At 40.9% G+C, this 11,853-nt stretch overlaps 2 pseudogenes; one reads left to right on the top strand and one right to left on the bottom strand.

Moving 5' to 3' along the window:
* Positions 1–1,540: 1,540 nt before the first annotated feature.
* Positions 1,541–1,659, bottom strand: LOC122942962 (annotated as a pseudogene).
* A 6,173-nt stretch (positions 1,660–7,832) lies between these two features.
* Positions 7,833–7,951, top strand: LOC122942855 (annotated as a pseudogene).
* Positions 7,952–11,853: the final 3,902 nt, after the last annotated feature.

Genomic DNA, 11,853 nt, shown 5'->3' with positions numbered 1-11,853 from the left:
GTCCCCCCTTGGGACTTGAATCTAGTCTTAGCAGCCTTATCAGACAATCCCTTTGAACCCTTATCTGAGATTTTTCTAAAGTTACTTACCTTTAAAACTGTTTTTTTTAGTGGCCATCACCTCGGCTAGGAGGGTGGGGGAGATCCAGGCCTTCTCGTGCAGGCCCCCGTACCTGTCCATCAAGGATGATAGGATAGTACTGAGACATTCTCCCTCTTTTTTACCTAAGGTGGTCTCTAAGTTCCACTGTCTTCAGGAGGTGTCCCTCCCTTCCTTTGGATTCCCGTCATGTAATATATCAGGCTGGTTTAAAATCTGTAAAAAAAACACAGATGGGCGCACCATAGGGTAATTCTGTGGGTATATATTGATATATGGAGAGAGATGGTAAGGCTCACCTTATATGGTTGTGCAAGGATAGGCACAACACTATTGTAGGTATTATCAAACAAGCCTGGATGTCTGGATAGGGCGGTCTGCAGCCACGGGATCACAGAAGATCTTCAAACGGAGAAGCCTGGAGCCCCCAAGAAGATAATAGTATAAAGGAACAAAAACACGTCCCACGGCGCGAATTACCGTCAGCCAGTCACCAGGATCAAGAAGAAATCTTTTTATTGCAGCGATACAACGCGTTTCGGGGAATCACTCCCCTTCATCAGGTACACAGAGCTGCACAAAGTAACAGCACAAGGCTACACATATTTATACTTACAAACATACCGCCCTTAAAGGGTCACAGGGTCAGAAGGGAGGAGATTTGGGTGTTGCCTAAATGATCAGTGGCAAATATAATGTGCATATCTGCAAGCTCTCATAATGAGCCGCCGATGTGCACATTAGAAACACATTTGTATTATATAAAGCTAGAAAAGCACACTGAAAATAGTCCGTTTTGTAAGTGACCTCAAAACAATACGCCCATATGGGGGCCGACCCTATGAGGTGTGCAATAGCAAACGCATCACAGGTTTCTAATCAAATAAGGCGATTGTAAAGTTCTATCAAGACTCTAGGACCTGTGTCACATGACCGGATCCCAGTCACGTGAGAGCCGTTGCTCGGTCACAAGGTAACAAAAGTGGTGAGGGGGCCGTCCTCTCTAAAGAAGCTAGCTCACGTCACTCAACCTGGTATCACATGGCTCACATCACGTGAGTAAGATCCGATCATGTGAGAGCCGTTACCTAGTTACAGGGACACTTGAATGGTGAGAGAGCCGTCTGACTTGCATTTCTATAACCGCACATCGCATAGTCAGGTAGAAACTTATCAGAGTCGTTTTTATAAACCAGAGGGCGCTCTCACTGGAAATCTACTGTGATTCAACAGAAAAAGAACATTTAGAACATTCACAAAAATAGAGGAGGGGAGGAAAAAGAAAAGCATATATTGTGAAGATCACATACATATAATGTTGCCCTACAGATACAATAACTAGATTCCTGAAAAATAAACAATGTTATTAAACATAAATAGGAAGTGGCATGATACGACCTTAAAAAGATTTAAAAAATTGAAAAATTGATATATATATAAAGGTCTACAGCACCCGCTCTTCCCAGGTGGTCTCCCATCCAAGTACTGGCCGAGCCCAACCCTGCTTTGCTTCTGAGATCGGACGAGATCAGGCGTACCCAGGGTGGCATGGCCAATAAATAAAGGAAGGGAAATATAAAATCTGATACTCCTTTTAAGAAAAGAATTAAATAATTTTAGCCACTTATTAGGTTTCTAATTAAGAAAGTCCTTCTACTAAAAGAATATTAATATTAAGAATTAAAAATATATAAAAAGAATTTTTATGTGATTGGGACGTCATCCAATCAAATCACATAATAAATTGACATTAGTCATGCAGGATTTGGGGGATACAGGTGGGTGCATGCGTGCAGTTGGTAAAAGTACACACGCATGCCACCACTATCCCAAAATACCTGATGATTGACAAACATCACCAATTGGTGGCGTGGTTGTCACCCTATTATTTTATCAGAAAGAAGAAGTTCAAGACAGCAGTAATGTAGTTAAGGGTCTGGATCTAATAGAGAAAAGACAAACATCTATTACTCATATTTTCCCTTTCCAATGATGACAGGGTGTATATATCATCAATTTATAGATTGATTTCAAATGCCTCATTAAGACCCTGGGGGCTCAGGCTATTAAGTTTATAGATCCAGAACATTTCACGTCTTTTGATTGTTTGTGTAATGTTCCGGGTGTCAGCATGAATTTTCTCTATAGGTATTACAAAAATACTTGAAAAAAGACCCTGATGTTTATCCGCAATATGTCTTGATACACTGTGCTGCATAAATTTCTTCTTAGTGTTTGAACGGTGTTTGTTCAACCTATTCCGTAACGTCTGTGTGGTGCGACCGACGTACTGTAATCCACATTGGCATTCCAGCACGTAGATCACATTATTTGACCCACAGTCCATTGGTTGCTTAATATTAAAAATTTCCCCAGTAGTATTACTACGAAAAGAGGTAGAGTTACGTATAGAAAGGCAACATAGACATTTAGATTGTCTACATTTAGTACTGCCCACTGGTCTAGATGGTATAAATGAACTAATGTTCGACCCAGTTGCTTTTTGATGGAATTTACGTAATTTAGTAGGTGCTAACAAATTTTTTAGGGTTTTAGCTCTCCTAAAAGTTAGGGGCGGGTGGCTTGGTAGGGATTTGCCTATGTATGGGTCTTTTTTAATAATATGCCAATATTTGGAAAGGATATTTCTCACGTCCTTATGATTACCACTATAAGTAGTAATAAAGTTGGTACCCCATTTAATATTTTGCTGTTTGTCCTTTGCCTGATCTTTCTGGTTGGCTAATAGGCAATTTTCTTGTGTAAGAGCCTTGGCTCGATTAAAAGCCGCCTCAATAACCCTATGAGGATAACCTTTTTTCTGAAATCTTCTCCGAATGATTTCACTCTGTGAGATGAAATCCCTAGTTAGCGAACAGTTCCTCCTTAATCTCTTAAATTGACTAAAAGGGATATTTGTCTTCCATTTTTTAAAATGGAGACTTGAATACTCAAGATAACTATTGCAATCGACCTTTTTAAAGAACGTACGTGTTATAATTTTGTCACCAACAGCATTCATTTCTAAGTCCAAGAATTCAATTCTTGAACGGTCATGTGTCCCGGATAAAGTGATACCCCAATTAGAGGAATTCAAGTATTGAATAAAGCCCATAATGGAATCAGAATCTCCATCCCATATGAAAAACAAGTCGTCTATATAACGACGATATAATACAATATTATCCGACCACTGGGTGGACTTATAAATGTACTGATCTTCAAACACTCCCATGAAAAGGTTCGCAAAACTGGGCGCGAAACGCGTACCCATTGCAGTACCTTTGCACTGGAGGTATAGTTGTTCACCAAAAGAAAATGTATTATGTGTCAGGATAAATTGAATGGATTTCAATATAAACGACTTTTGATCAACAGGTACAGAAGAATCTTTACCAAGGAAAGAATCAACACATTTTATTCCCAATTCATGATTGATATTTGAATATAGGGCCGCAACATCAAGGGCTATCCACGAATATGTATCTTTCCATGTGATTCCTTGGAGTGTAGTTATTAAAGAAGTGGAATCTTTCAAATAGGAAGGTAACTGAATTACATATTTCTGTAGCAAGATGTCCACATAGTGGGACAAATTGCAAGTCAGAGAGGATATCCCAGATATGATGGGGCGGCCCGGAGGATTCTGGACATCCTTATGGATTTTGGGTAGATGGTAAAAAAGTGCCATTACTGAGTCTGTTTTCAAAATGTATTCTTGTTCTTTTTTACTCAGTATGTGTTTTGCAGAGTCAATCAGGGTCCTCAGTGCAATCTTATGTTCCCCAGACGGGTCTTTGTCTAGAGGAAGATAATAATCGGTATCCGACAGAATGTGGAGAGCTTCTTTAACGTAGTCATCTCTATTTTGGATGACCACGCCTCCACCCTTGTCGGCATTACGGATGACTATTGAGGTGTTTTCACATAGGCTTTTTACTGCCTTAGATTCTTTGGGACTGAGATTCTGATTCAAAATGGGCCTCTGATGGATGGATCGAAAATCATCCATCACTAGATGGTAAAAAGTATCTATGAAATTCCCCTTGTGGTGGGTCGGATAAAAGGTTGAAGGGGGTTTCAAATTTGTAGAGACATATTGTATTGCTGTTCCCGAAGTGGATGGAGTCTCATTAGTATGTTCAATACTAGGTTTATTTAGACTCTCCAGTAGACTGAAGTGTCTTTTTAATGTTAACTTTCTGACAAAATTATGTAAGTCTAAAAAGAGATCAAAGCCTTTAATGCTTGATGTTGGACAAAATGAAAGGCCTCTTGCTAGAAGTGATGTTTCCTCTTCATTTAATAAATGAGAAGACAAATTGAAGATTTTGATTTCATGATCTGATTTCTCTTTATCTATTTTTAAAATTTTCTTTTTACTTTTGCCTCCCCTACATCCTCTTCTAAGTTTTTTCTTTTTACTGATCTTTTCCCCAGGGGATGAAAAAAGTTTGTGATCGTTACCGTATTCGGGCTTTTCATTATCGGATATATTGTAGTTGGTGTAAGTGCCGTAGGAAGGGACAAAAAAGAAGAAGAAGAAGAGGCGCTCTGACCTACCTGAGGCAACAGGTCGAGCGTCTCTATGAGGTTCGGGCTAACCTCAGAACAAGAATGATTGGGGGACATGTGAATGGAAGTTTGGGTGACTTCCATTCACATGTCCCCCAATCATTCTTGTTCTGAGGTTAGCCCGAACCTCATAGAGACGCTCGACCTGTTGCCTCAGGTAGGTCAGAGCGCCTCTTCTTCTTCTTCTTTTTTGTCCCTTCCTACGGCACTTACACCAACTACAATATATCCGATAATGAAAAGCCCGAATACGGTAACGATCACAAACTTTTTTCATCCCCTGGGGAAAAGATCAGTAAAAAGAAAAAACTTAGAAGAGGATGTAGGGGAGGCAAAAGTAAAAAGAAAATTTTAAAAATAGATAAAGAGAAATCAGATCATGAAATCAAAATCTTCAATTTGTCTTCTCATTTATTAAATGAAGAGGAAACATCACTTCTAGCAAGAGGCCTTTCATTTTGTCCAACATCAAGCATTAAAGGCTTTGATCTCTTTTTAGACTTACATAATTTTGTCAGAAAGTTAACATTAAAAAGACACTTCAGTCTACTGGAGAGTCTAAATAAACCTAGTATTGAACATACTAATGAGACTCCATCCACTTCGGGAACAGCAATACAATATGTCTCTACAAATTTGAAACCCCCTTCAACCTTTTATCCGACCCACCACAAGGGGAATTTCATAGATACTTTTTACCATCTAGTGATGGATGATTTTCGATCCATCCATCAGAGGCCCATTTTGAATCAGAATCTCAGTCCCAAAGAATCTAAGGCAGTAAAAAGCCTATGTGAAAACACCTCAATAGTCATCCGTAATGCCGACAAGGGTGGAGGCGTGGTCATCCAAAATAGAGATGACTACGTTAAAGAAGCTCTCCACATTCTGTCGGATACCGATTATTATCTTCCTCTAGACAAAGACCCGTCTGGGGAACATAAGATTGCACTGAGGACCCTGATTGACTCTGCAAAACACATACTGAGTAAAAAAGAACAAGAATACATTTTGAAAACAGACTCAGTAATGGCACTTTTTTACCATCTACCCAAAATCCATAAGGATGTCCAGAATCCTCCGGGCCGCCCCATCATATCTGGGATATCCTCTCTGACTTGCAATTTGTCCCACTATGTGGACATCTTGCTACAGAAATATGTAATTCAGTTACCTTCCTATTTGAAAGATTCCACTTCTTTAATAACTACACTCCAAGGAATCACATGGAAAGATACATATTCGTGGATAGCCCTTGATGTTGCGGCCCTATATTCAAATATCAATCATGAATTGGGAATAAAATGTGTTGATTCTTTCCTTGGTAAAGATTCTTCTGTACCTGTTGATCAAAAGTCGTTTATATTGAAATCCATTCAATTTATCCTGACACATAATACATTTTCTTTTGGTGAACAACTATACCTCCAGTGCAAAGGTACTGCAATGGGTACGCGTTTCGCGCCCAGTTTTGCGAACCTTTTCATGGGAGTGTTTGAAGATCAGTACATTTATAAGTCCACCCAGTGGTCGGATAATATTGTATTATATCGTCGTTATATAGACGACTTGTTTTTCATATGGGATGGAGATTCTGATTCCATTATGGGCTTTATTCAATACTTGAATTCCTCTAATTGGGGTATCACTTTATCCGGGACACATGACCGTTCAAGAATTGAATTCTTGGACTTAGAAATGAATGCTGTTGGTGACAAAATTATAACACGTACGTTCTTTAAAAAGGTCGATTGCAATAGTTATCTTGAGTATTCAAGTCTCCATTTTAAAAAATGGAAGACAAATATCCCTTTTAGTCAATTTAAGAGATTAAGGAGGAACTGTTCGCTAACTAGGGATTTCATCTCACAGAGTGAAATCATTCGGAGAAGATTTCAGAAAAAAGGTTATCCTCATAGGGTTATTGAGGCGGCTTTTAATCGAGCCAAGGCTCTTACACAAGAAAATTGCCTATTAGCCAACCAGAAAGATCAGGCAAAGGACAAACAGCAAAATATTAAATGGGGTACCAACTTTATTACTACTTATAGTGGTAATCATAAGGACGTGAGAAATATCCTTTCCAAATATTGGCATATTATTAAAAAAGACCCATACATAGGCAAATCCCTACCAAGCCACCCGCCCCTAACTTTTAGGAGAGCTAAAACCCTAAAAAATTTGTTAGCACCTACTAAATTACGTAAATTCCATCAAAAAGCAACTGGGTCGAACATTAGTTCATTTATACCATCTAGACCAGTGGGCAGTACTAAATGTAGACAATCTAAATGTCTATGTTGCCTTTCTATACGTAACTCTACCTCTTTTCGTAGTAATACTACTGGGGAAATTTTTAATATTAAGCAACCAATGGACTGTGGGTCAAATAATGTGATCTACGTGCTGGAATGCCAATGTGGATTACAGTACGTCGGTCGCACCACACAGACGTTACGGAATAGGTTGAACAAACACCGTTCAAACACTAAGAAGAAATTTATGCAGCACAGTGTATCAAGACATATTGCGGATAAACATCAGGGTCTTTTTTCAAGTATTTTTGTAATACCTATAGAGAAAATTCATGCTGACACCCGGAACATTACACAAACAATCAAAAGACGTGAAATGTTCTGGATCTATAAACTTAATAGCCTGAGCCCCCAGGGTCTTAATGAGGCATTTGAAATCAATCTATAAATTGATGATATACACCCTGTCATCATTGGAAAGGGAAAATATGAGTAATAGATGTTTGTCTTTTCTCTATTAGATCCAGACCCTTAACTACATTACTGCTGTCTTGAACTTCTTCTTTCTGATAAAATAATAGGGTGACAACCACGCCACCAATTGGTGATGTTTGTCAATCATCAGGTATTTTGGGATAGTGGTGGCATGCGTGTGTACTTTTACCAACTGCACGCATGCACCCACCTGTATCCCCCAAATCCTGCATGACTAATGTCAATTTATTATGTGATTTGATTGGATGACGTCCCAATCACATAAAAATTCTTTTTATATATTTTTAATTCTTAATATTAATATTCTTTTAGTAGAAGGACTTTCTTAATTAGAAACCTAATAAGTGGCTAAAATTATTTAATTCTTTTCTTAAAAGGAGTATCAGATTTTATATTTCCCTTCCTTTATTTATTGGCCATGCCACCCTGGGTACGCCTGATCTCGTCCGATCTCAGAAGCAAAGCAGGGTTGGGCTCGGCCAGTACTTGGATGGGAGACCACCTGGGAAGAGCGGGTGCTGTAGACCTTTATATATATATCAATTTTTCAATTTTTTAAATCTTTTTAAGGTCGTATCATGCCACTTCCTATTTATGTTTAATAACATTGTTTATTTTTCAGGAATCTAGTTATTGTATCTGTAGGGCAACATTATATGTATGTGATCTTCACAATATATGCTTTTCTTTTTCCTCCCCTCCTCTATTTTTGTGAATGTTCTAAATGTTCTTTTTTTGTTGAATCACAGTAGATTTCCAGTGAGAGCGCCCTCTGGTTTATAAAAACGACTCTGATAAGTTTCTACCTGACTATGCGATGTGCGGTTATAGAAATGCAAGTCAGACGGCTCTCTCACCATTCAAGTGTCCCTGTAACTAGGTAACGGCTCTCACATGATCGGATCTTACTCACGTGATGTGAGCCATGTGATACCAGGTTGAGTGACGTGAGCTAGCTTCTTTAGAGAGGACGGCCCCCTCACCACTTTTGTTACCTTGTGACCGAGCAACGGCTCTCACGTGACTGGGATCCGGTCATGTGACACAGGTCCTAGAGTCTTGATAGAACTTTACAATCGCCTTATTTGATTAGAAACCTGTGATGCGTTTGCTATTGCACACCTCATAGGGTCGGCCCCCATATGGGCGTATTGTTTTGAGGTCACTTACAAAACGGACTATTTTCAGTGTGCTTTTCTAGCTTTATATAATACAAATGTGTTTCTAATGTGCACATCGGCGGCTCATTATGAGAGCTTGCAGATATGCACATTATATTTGCCACTGATCATTTAGGCAACACCCAAATCTCCTCCCTTCTGACCCTGTGACCCTTTAAGGGCGGTATGTTTGTAAGTATAAATATGTGTAGCCTTGTGCTGTTACTTTGTGCAGCTCTGTGTACCTGATGAAGGGGAGTGATTCCCCGAAACGCGTTGTATCGCTGCAATAAAAAGATTTCTTCTTGATCCTGGTGACTGGCTGACGGTAATTCGCGCCGTGGGACGTGTTTTTGTTCCTTTATTGGATTCCCGTCAGGCAGTCAGGAGCAAAGGCGATTCCACAACCTGGATGTAAGAAGAACAGTTCTTACCTACCTAAAGGCTACGGAAGATCTCAGGAAAACGGACAGACTGTTTATTCAATTTGCAGGTCCAAATAAAGGGAACGCAGCAAGCAAGGCATCTGTTAGTCGATGGATCAGATCGACAATCCTGAACTGTTATGACTTAAGGGAGGTTCCTCCCCCGGCAGGCTTGAAAGCCCATTTAACCAGATCTGTAGCAACCTCTTGGGCTGAATCAGCGGAGGTTCCGTTAGAACAAATTTGCCAGGCAGCCACCTGGTCATCACCTTCTACTTTCTTTAGACATTATCAGTTAGATGTGTTGAAGAACAGGGAGTTATCATTTGCTCGCAGAGTATTATCTGCGGTTGTCCCCCCCTGATATGGGATTCCTCTGTTATTCCTCCTGTCGTGCCGCTGGGGGGGGGCGTTTGGAAAGATTTCAATTACTTACCGGTAATTGGTTTTTCCTCTAGCCCCCACAGCGGCACAGGGAGTTTCCCTCCCATTAGTTATTCTAACTTTTATTAAAAAAAAAAGAAAGAAGGAAAAAGTTTTTTTGTGTCTTTTCTGGGAGAATATCCTTGTATATTTTTCAATAACACATAAAGATTAATTTTGTTGCATCCATTCCAGAGTTTCTCGGTTATTTACTGGAGCAGGTAAGGGGAGGGGAGTATTTAAAGAGCTCCACGTTGTTTCCTGTCCCTGGGGAGGCTGGGTATCCTCCTGTCGTGCCGCTGTGGAGGCTAGAGGAAAAAACAATTACCGGTAAGTAATTGAAATCTTCCGAACTTTGGGGCAAAGGTGGCCTCTCAGGACTGGGAAGGGCTAGTCTCCGTCGAGGACCAAGCGAAAGGGGGATTCGCCTTAAAGACCACTCAAGTCATTAAAAAAGGAGAGTTTGTCTGCGACTATCATGGAGTCTTGATGGATGGGAAAGAAGGAGGAGGTGCAGCGCTCCATCACCGACGGGAAATGCTACATCTACTTCTTTAGGCACCAAGAAAAAAAGATGTGTGTGAATGCTACGAAGGCTCCATGCGACTGCCACCCCAATTTGTCTTCCACATTCGGAAGGCTAATCAACCACTTGCGGTAGAGAGCCATCCTGAAGCCGCTGGTAAAATGCACGCCTTAAGGAAGAGTCCCAGTGATTCTCTTCGAGGCTATGAATGATCTTTCTCCAGGGACTGAACTATTTTTTGACTACGAAGTGAGGAGACGCACTTACGGCGAAGCAGCCCATTTGGACTGGCTGGACACTTGATGTGGAATGGTATCTCGTTGAATTGCCTTGCTGTACTTTTGTTAAAAGGGGCTGTCTGTTTTCCTATATCTATATCCTATCCTCGCGGTAGATCAGCGATATCAGACTGGCAGGGGCCGGACCCAGGCTCCCTATGTATATAGAACTATCCTATAGACTAAAAAATTTTTTTTTACAATTTATAGTTCAGGGGGCTCCTACTCCCCCCCCCCCCCCCCCCCCCCGCAAGAATAGTACCACAGTTCGTGGAAAAAGAGTAACCTGGCCAGGTATCTGCCGTCGCAGACCGGAAGTGCACAGTGACGCACTTCTGGTTGCGCGTCCAAACTCACCGGCAGTCTCAGCTTGCAATTCCAGCAGCGGAACGGAAGCGAACAAATACAGGGGTTAAGGGGGGAAACGGCAGCAGAGGAGGACATAGGGAGGAGGACGGGCACCACGAATCTGGTCCCGTGCGCACCTCTCACCCGCTTACAGGCTATCATAGCTAGGGAACTCCTCCTTCTCACGCCGTCCTCAAACGGCCGGACGACAGGCAGGAGACAGAGACCAGTCCCCTGCCCGGACCTGTTGGAAAAAAATAAAAATAAATCACAGAATTAAATCAACAATAGAAAAAAATAATTTCTCCCCCGACACACAGGGGGAGAGACTCTTGCCCCTAAAGGCCTAAACAAGGAATATTCATTGAACAGCTTCATTTGAATCAATATGTGGAACGCATGATGATTTAATATATACATTGTGAAAATGTCTGTATCTGGTTCTATAATGGATCAATGCCTGGGAATATATAAGTTTAGATACATACTCTGCCGTACTCTATCCTTTGGTAGATTGAGCTTTGTTTGTACTGGGTTACGTAGCAACATGATGTCACAATCATGTGACTGGACATGTGACTGGGGGCGGATGCCTTCAATTAGAATCACATGACCATCCACATGATTAGGGGGCGGGTTATTTAAAATGTATTTAAATGGTGTATTGTATGTGTGGAATTGAGCTACCATCACCTGTTATTTGATAAAGGCACACACTGGTGCCGAAACGCGCGTCACAAATGGGTGACGAATAAAGAAGTTACCTTTCAGCAAAGAAACTACGCAGTGCTGGTCTTTCTATTACAATTATATGGGGATTTGACCTGCTGACCGCACACCTGGATCCTAAAAGAAGCACAGTGCCGTCCATTTGTTTTCAATCAATACTTCTAGGGGTAGAGTCATGCCTGCCTGACCGAACCCACAGGACAGAAAAAAAGCAACTGGTCCTGTTGGGGACGGACTGTATAAGGGGGGGGGGGGGGGGATTAATTAAATAATTAATTATTGATGATGCAGAATTTTATTCAACAAAAATTCCGCCTGTCCTGACCAGCTTCACAGGAGCAAATACCCCACTAGTGCTGCTGGTTAGGACGAAAGGGAAAAAGTGTGGGGCTGGAGGACAATTCGTGTATAGCAGAACTGGCTCTTAGATGCCCATAGGAACCAATCAGATTCCACCTTTCTTTTTTCAAAGGAGTTCTGATTGGTTGCTATGGGTAACCACGCCAGCTTTACTTTACATCAGTTGGATAAATCCCCACC

The sequence above is a fragment of the Bufo gargarizans genome, chromosome 6 (genome assembly GCF_014858855.1).
Source record: "Bufo gargarizans isolate SCDJY-AF-19 chromosome 6, ASM1485885v1, whole genome shotgun sequence".
NCBI classification, from domain to species: domain Eukaryota; kingdom Metazoa; phylum Chordata; class Amphibia; order Anura; family Bufonidae; genus Bufo; species Bufo gargarizans.
This window is presented reverse-complemented; position numbering and strand designations above follow the sequence as displayed.